We start from the raw sequence: 7,365 nt of genomic DNA, 5'->3' as shown, positions 1-7,365 counted from the left end.
ACATCTCTAGACATGCTGGCTGGGGGGGGGGGGTCAGGGGCACAGATTTATTCTAAAAATAGACGGGAGTCGCAGTGAAGTCCACTGATGAGAACGCGGTCCTCAGAAGATTCAGGAGCACTTGGGGATTCAGCCTTGGACAGCACATTTCTCCATGCGAGCTGAGACAGAAATAACCTGCCATGGTCAGTACTACCCTTTGTCCTTCCTAATCAGACTGCAAATACAGCAGTCACACCGTGATTTAGAAAAACTGGACTCACAAGGTATTTCTCTACCCAGCTGGGGCCCTGGATGCCACTAAGTCTTGGCTCATCTGTTAACCATGCCCACTGGAGAGGGGAGAATGGGACTCCCTTAGTGTGACTAGATTGCTTTCTGTCCTGAGAGCCGGTCACTTGTACAAACTGGTACATAAGACCCTCCTGCTACAGACCCTCAGGAACCATTTTTCTTAGGTCAAAAGATGAATTTCTTTCTTTGCTAGCCCCTAATACATTTTGTACCTAGTAGAGATATTTTCTGCCTTATGTAAAATTTATGTGTAGTGTAGTTTTTTTGTTATTGTTATTGTTTTGTTTTGTTTTTAAGATGGTTTCCCTGAGTGGTTCAAGCCACCCCTTAGCTTACAAGCTTCCTACCTCATTCTCTTGAGTGCTGAGATTATGGGCAGTTACCACCACGACCAGCTAATGTTGTCTTATTTATTTATTATTTAAACTGAGACATGGTTTCTGACCCAAGGCTGTTGTCAAACTTCTTGTGACATCAAAGCTGGCCTTGAACTACTGATCTTCCTGCCTCACCAAATGCTGGGGTTACAGATATGCTCCACCACACCTGCTTCAGAGAAAGAAATACCATTCCATGAATGTACATTATTCTAAAAATACCCATGAGATGCCTGCCTTTTTAGGCATGGCAAGTTCCCCGCCTCCAAGGAAGCTGTTAACTGTATAAGGCAAGTAGGAAACCTCCTAGGTTGTTTGAAATTAAGATATGAATAGTCACCCGAGCATGAGCATGGTAGCACACACCTTTGATCCCAGAACGTGGGAGGCAGAGGCAGGTGGATGTTTGTGAGTTTGAAGCCAGCCTCGTCTACAGTTCCAGGACAACCAGGGCTACACAGAGAAACTTTGTCTCGTAAAACCAAAAAAAGAAAAAAAAGAAAAAGAAAAAGAAAAAAAGAAGCTATGACTAGTACATGGTTGTTGGAAGTAGCTGTGTTACTTGTTTTATAAAAATATTCTTTGGAGGCTGGAGGTGTGGTTTAGCATTCCTTCAATGCATGGGACTCCTGGGTGGATCCCTAGCCAGTATCACACAATTTTAAAAGACCAAAAATCTTAAATTTCTTATTGTATACACATTCACCCGTGTGTGTGTGTGTGTGTGTGTGTGTGTGTGTGTGTGTGTGTGTGTGTATGCCTATGCATAGGCATAAGCTTGCACTCACAACTAGTTCTTCAGGTATCGCCCACCTTATTCTTAGAGGTGGGACCCCTCTTTGGCCTGGAGTTCATTAAGTTTGCTAGGCAGGCTAGCCAGCCAGCCAACCTCAACATCCGGTCTCCAGCTCCCCAGTGCTGGGATTACAAGTGTGCACCCCCCTCCCCCAAGCATTCTCACATGGATTCTAAAGCCTGAACTTGAGTCTCACACTAACTTTCTACAGTCAGGGCCCACAGCCAGCCAACCTCAACATCCGGTCTCCAGCTCCCCAGTGCTGGGATTACAAGTGTGCACCCCCCTCCCCCAAGCATTCTCACATGGATTCTAAAGCCTGAACTTGAGTCTCACACTAACTTTCTACAGTCAGGGCCCACAGCCCAGACCTGCTCTCCTCACGCTCGGTTTGTCATGTTAGGAAAGCATGAGTTTAGAAGGAAATTTTCGGTGACCACTCAAATTGTGGTTAAGTGAACACACCCCAAAGCTCTGTCTGTCTCTCAGCATCCATGCCAAACCGTGAAGTCCCAGGGGAAGTCAGTCTGCAGCCTCTTTTTTTAGATCCCCCCCCCCATCAGAATAAATGGAAGTCTTCACTGCAGTGAACACATGGAAATTATAGCTGTCATGTCAGCCATTAAAAGCAGACATTCGAATGGGATATTATCTCGCTCTACTTTTTGGTCCTTTATGGAGTCAAGGGACAGGGTATTAGATGCAAGATGGCCATGGGAAGATTGGGTCCTGGCAAAGATCAGTCCCCAGCATGCAATGTGCCCACTTACTTGTTAAGTGCTTAACATTCCCAGCCCTCCCTCTCTCCTAGTCTGCCTTGGAGCTGGGTCTTGTTTAGTAGCCATGGGTTTGTGTATATCTCTGGGCCACTGGCTCCTGGTGAGGATTGTGCCTGAAGTTTTCCATACAGTGCTTCCATTTTCAGTCAGTCTACCCTGTCTTAGCCTGAGGTTGACTCTTGGATCCTCCACCAGGGAAGAATGCTAATGGCAGCCTTTTATTCTGTGAACAGCGTGGGAGGAAATGCTTCCGCTCATGGGCACTCAACATCTCCCAGCAAACAAAACCAGCAAATGGTTTTTCTCTTCAGAAGTCAGGTGTTCTTGGGGATGTCCTTGGACAACTGACTTTTTCTGGGTATTGGCAACTTGGATGTCCCCGATTTTGCAAAGTAACAATCATCAGTCTCCGTGTGATTCCTGTGGGCTCTCCCTAGGAACAAGGCATTGAGCATGTCCTGAGAGAACGGGCTTTGGACACTTTGGCTTATGTGCTTTGTCACGTGACCTCTGATACAGAGGCTCGATGTATCTAAAAGAGTTGAGTTGAGATGTGTGAATGGCCTGTCTGTTTTTACTGTGTGGGGTCTGGATGTGGTCCTCCCTGTCACCTGTTTGACAGCTACTCAGGTTGTCCGCAGACATATTTTGGCTTTTGATTTACGACTTTGGACCCTCTCTGTTGTCTCGAGTGTATACTGTACACATGTGGAAGCTATTTCAGTGATTCATCATGGGAAACATAGTCTCTGCTTCCATCTCTCCCAATCAGTATGCAAGTAGGAATACTACTGATATGTCTGGAAGGACACTTGCATCAGTAAAGGTCAGTAAAGGTTGGACAAAATCCAAGACTAGTAGCAGCCTTACTATCCCTGAATGATACTTGTGATCTGGCCAGATGTTGGAGTGCACACCTGTATATTGGTGCTACATAGTAAATTCCAGTCTAGCTTGAATTGTACAGTGAGACCTATCTCAAAATGAAACAGTGAAATTAAATATTTTAAGAAATAAATAAATGCAATACTAGAGAATATTAAAGTACTTCCTACCCCCAAATGGCCCCAGACTTCTCTATTTTATAATGAAGTTTTATTTGGGCTAAAAGGAATGTTGATGTCGTCAAGGCCTTAAGTGCCCTTGGTCATTCTACTTGCGTGAACATCAGGAGTGCTGATAGCCATCCTTCTCCGAGGATGTTCAGAAGTTCTCCTTTTTTCTGTGCAATAACCCCAGGAATAAGAGAGTGCCCCCTGTCAAATTACCATAGTGTTACAAACGTTTATTTCAGTCTTGTGTAATTGGTGGCTTTCTGGAAGCCTGGTCCCCTCTTCTTCATAGTTTTATATGACTCGAATCACAGACCTTTTCTTTGATGGAAATTGGAAACCACTTTTTGTATTGAAACTTCTATTGTGTATTTTTTTTTTTTTTGAGAACTTGAATGAATAAGCTTCCTGCCTTAGAGATGACTTATCAGTTAATTTCAACTTTCATTTATTACCATGGAGATGGTACGGGACATCAATTGAGTGGTCCGCTAGAGTGATAGCTAACAGATGGCTAAAATGGCTGTTACTATGTATCCCCTCTGCTAGTTCTCATAACAGACATTACTAATCAACTACGGTACTCTTCTTCAGCAAGTCTGTGACTGTGATCTATGAATCTTTCCCTCAAATAGTACCAGGCACCGCTAATCGATAGTTCTTGGCATGAAATCTGTGTGCCCTCCCTTCTATCAGTGTTATGACTTACTACAAATGAATTTGGCAGATGGAAGCCTTCTAATAACTAGTGATACATCTTTTGTCTCAACACCATCTACCTCCTTTTGCATTATTTTCGTTTGTTAAATGACCTGCTTCCTTGAGAGTAGTCAGATTTCTACATACTTGCTGCTTTTCACAGATGACCTGGGAAATCAATGGAACCACTCCCAGGAATCCTCATCAGAGGTAATTTTGAAATAGGCCAAGGACCAATTCCCTCGGAGCCGCCTGAGTCTTTGTTAGGTGCAGGATGCCCATGTCTGCGCAGGAGGCGGATCTCTGAGGAAGTGGATGCGGCCCTCATACTGCAGATAACGCTCCAACATGAACTCTCTGCCCTTTGGCAAATTGCCTGTTCCTCTCTCTCACTGTGGCTGTCTAGGATTCTAGGACCTGACATTCCATGTTGTTTGATATCTCCTTTGCTTGTAATAGAGTTGGGTCCACCATAGTTTATTTATGAAAAGCAAATAGCTTTAAAAAAAAAATCCATACGTCTTTAATCTTCATTTTAACTGTTTAACTTTTTTTATTCTGCAACTTTTCTCTTTTCTAAGCCTATATTTTAAAAAGTTTTGCCTGATAGGTAATACTTTAAGTCCGCTTACTATTTTTTTTCTCTAATGAATAAAGAAAAGTTGGAAGTGTCCACAGATTTCGCATTCTCCGGTAGCCACTGGATCACAATTTCACTGTCTCTCCCTCACTCCTCACTCTTGGGAAATTTGTAATAAATCCTCTCTCTCTTGAGTGATGGTGACAATGTCACTTTTTGTTGTTGCTGTGGCTTAGCTGCAGGCCCTCCTTCGTCTGTGTCGGGGAAAGCTTGATTCATTGCGTTTATCGGTAAAGAGGAGGGTCCCCTCGCCTGCCTTCTGTGGCATGTGACAGGGCGGAAGCGGGTTGGCAGGCACCAGCATGTCTAAGCGTTGCTGTCGCGGTGTTTAGTTATTTTTCAAATTTCAAAACCCGCGTCTCCATCTCACCTTGTCACCGTCAGCAGAAGTGATTCATGGTTCATTTAAGTAAAAAAGCCACGTTAAACCCGAACGTCCCCGGTGAAAGAAAGTGCGACTTCTGCTGTCACCTGTGGAAACGAGACTTTTCACCAAAACAATGCGTTGTTGAGTGAAAGCGGACCTGCGAGTCTTCTCCCATTCTCTCCCACCTCGATGGAAGAAGAGAAAAAGCAAAGTCTCTGGAGAGCCAGCAACTCCCAGAATTCTCTCCCCCTTTTCTCTGGAAAGCTTGCCACGCTCGTAGGTGTATCCCCGATGCAACAGAATATGTGAAAACCGCTTAAATGGTTATTTGGTAATTTAATAAGGGAGAATGCTTTCAGCTGCCACACCCCTCCCACAGCTGAGAAGCGATGCCACCTACCATGACAATATTTTACAAAACACTTTTCCTGTGGAATCGGAATCAAACAGCAGTTTTAAAATAAGGCGTGGATAGATGAGTTGGTTTTCTTTGGGCTCTTCCCAGTTTTGAGAACACGGGGTCAGCTCCTTGCCCTTCAGTCTATGTCAGAATCATTACCTAACACATAGGTTTGGCATTATTGATTTAATTGATAGGACTTTTTTCACCTGTGTGTGTGTGTGTGTGTGTGTGTGTGTGTGTGTAGGCTAGTCACGCATATATGTGGGGGGGTGCATGTGTGTATGGGTGTGGAGGCTAGTCAACAACATAGGATGTCATTCCTTAAGTGCTGTCCACCATGCTTTTTTGAAGCAAGGTCTCTCCTTGATACCTGGTGCTCTGGTTGGACAGGCTCCTGTAGAGCTAGTGAGCCCCAGGCGTCTGTCTGTCTCTGCCTCCCAGCATGGTGATGACAGGAGTAGACCACCATCTCAGCTTTTTTATGTATGTTCTTGGAATTGAACTCAGGTCCCCATGTTTACAAGGCAAGTGCTTTACCAACTGAGCTACTCTCCAGCCCTTGTGTATAGGGCCTTCGCTCATGGTTGACTCAGATAGTTTGCTCACTAAATTGGTAGCTGTGCTTAGCTCTGTCAAGTACGCTCTGTTTGGCGTCATGGGTCAATGAGATGCATTTTTATCATCCTGTTTGTTCTTTTGGGTGGAAGAGGATTTGAGCGCCTTGAAACATTTTAGTCACTCCTGTGCCCTGAACAAAGAGCGCTACCTGTGATGACAGCCCCGTGTGTCCAGGGCATCCGGCTCTGCAAGTAGAGGTTTGTTGGCACTAGACTGAAGCAGAAACACCACATGCCCTTGTCATTTCACCAGCCGGTTCTTTGTATCTGCTTGATGAGAAATTGGTTCAAAAAACAACTTCAGAAATTGCTCCCTTTGAAAAGCCGCACAGAGTACCTGGCATCTCTGAGCCCTTACCTGCCACACAGTGGCAGTCCTGTGTGCCTGCAAGCTTCGTGTGTCTGTTCTTGCCCTCTCCGCCCCCCTGCACCCCTGCAGCAGTGACTTCTTGGACCTGGTATCTCCTCCTGCAGCCCTGCTGTTTGGCATACCTTCTAGAACGTGAGGCTGCCCGTGCTGCTCACTGCGAGCTGTAAGTTTCCGGGGAGGTCCAGAGGTTGTAACGCCTCAGCAGTGAACTGAGCTTGACATGAGTGGCACAATTATCCCGAAGTCCTTGATGAAGCAGTAGCCCTCAAGGAGGGGACTCAAGTGGCTGTGGAGCTTTCCCGAGCTGAAGAGAAGGCTCCGTATTGTCAGTGCAGATTACATCTGATTGTTAATGTTTACTGCATAGTGGATACCCCCCCCACCCCCCCGACAAGATGACGGGAGAGCCCACTACAGCCTTTCCAACTTCTGTGCACTTTGGGGGCTGCTGCGGGGAGGGGGGGAGTGGATTTCATAGCACTGTTGGTGACATTGACTAGAAATCAGCTGCCAGGGACATGGATGATTTGCATATTCTACAAGGACATTGTAGAGCCCCTGTATGACGAAGTCTGAATAAATACAGGGGCTTTTGAGAAGGCTCTTTTTTCTCTGACAGTGTCTGCCGCTAAGTGTGTACTCAGGCAGGAAAGACTCAGGAGCTAGGCTCTGCCTTCCTGAACACACACCCGGGGTTACGCTTCACGCACTAGGTGAAGCCAAGATTTTCTGAATTATGTTTCATTGGGGAATTTTTACCTTTTCTTCCTGTTTATGACAGTCATTTTATCTGCGGCTATAATGAGGTCAGGAACAGGTGACTGTAAAATAATACTAGTAAGCGGGCAGCCTCCGTGTTAATGATCAGGCTATTTTTTTAAAGAAAAAAAATTAAAAAGTTCTGGTATGGGAAACATCCTCTGTACTTGAAGATCTCTTCTCAGTAATTAATCAGAATGAAGATTTTAATG

Source organism: Peromyscus eremicus, chromosome 3 (genome assembly GCF_949786415.1).
Source record: "Peromyscus eremicus chromosome 3, PerEre_H2_v1, whole genome shotgun sequence".
Taxonomy (NCBI): domain Eukaryota; kingdom Metazoa; phylum Chordata; class Mammalia; order Rodentia; family Cricetidae; genus Peromyscus; species Peromyscus eremicus.
The sequence above is the reverse complement of the archived record's forward strand: the minus strand, read 5'-3'. Positions refer to the sequence as shown.